Raw genomic sequence first — 1071 nt, 5'->3', positions numbered from 1 at the left:
TTGCTGACGTGCTGCTGCTTTCCGAATCACGGATCGTAACGTGTGGTTCAATCTGTCACATTTGGGCAGATTGCGTCTGCCGAAAAGGTGCCAGAAAAACTTTGGTGTCCCGGCAGGCAAATTGCGTGCATTGGCGTAAAAGTCTAACCCACGAGGTAACGTTGGCCCTGTAAATGACGACCTGGGCTCGTACAGTAGAACTCCCATCGAGCGAATGCGGCAAGCCGGGAAGCCCAAAGCAGACAGACACGACGCACACATAATCGGCGGCCGCTCAATCCTAATGCCTTCCACCCCACTGAAGTGTCAGTTCCTTCGAGACGGGGCCTACCCAATTGCAGTGCGGCGTTGATGATCCGGAAGCACCTCTTCTGGAAGGTCAGCTGGTGTCTGGATTCCCTACCCAAGGTGGGGGGCATGAAAGCCACCCCTGGACGCCCTGGACGCCCTGGACGCTTGTCTGCAGGGAACATGCAGGGGAGTTCTTCAACGGCGCGCCCCTTTGTCAGCATGACTGAGGGTGCTTGGCGATGAATCCAGACTCGCTGTTCTCAAACGAAGTTGGGAGATTCACGAGATGAAGATGAGCATCGCGCCTTGCGTCCCACATTCGAAGACGGGGATCTGCGAGGCAGCTTCCTCCCTTGATCGAACCGCCCGATCTCAGATGCTATCCAGCATGTGAAGAAGGCGGGCGACCTTGGCCAAGGTCGCATCGCCCATGACAATGTGGTATCACTCGGCAAGTCGGCACAGTCGTGTGCGAAAGGATCACCATTGCTTTTCCGCTTCGTCGTCCGTCGTTCCTAGACGTGCGCGTATCCTGCATACTTGTCTACAATCATGGTGAATTGGTGTTCCAGTTTGGGTCGCTCTCCCTCTCTCGTCCTCATCTAGTGTGTCACGCCTCATGCATGCCCAGAGATGGCCTTGGGCTGGTACAGCTCCTCGAGGGACTTTTCCTCCTCCTCGGACAGACTCTTGCCCCGCGCCGACAGCGCCTGGTCGAGCCTCTCGACGCTGCTGAAGCCGATGATGGAGCTCGGCACGCGCGGGTTGATCCACGCGAGC

This window comes from Verticillium alfalfae, genomic scaffold, assembly GCF_000150825.1.
Source record: "Verticillium alfalfae VaMs.102 supercont1.2 genomic scaffold, whole genome shotgun sequence".
Classification (NCBI taxonomy): domain Eukaryota; kingdom Fungi; phylum Ascomycota; class Sordariomycetes; order Glomerellales; family Plectosphaerellaceae; genus Verticillium; species Verticillium alfalfae.
The sequence above is the reverse complement of the archived record's forward strand: the minus strand, read 5'-3'. Positions refer to the sequence as shown.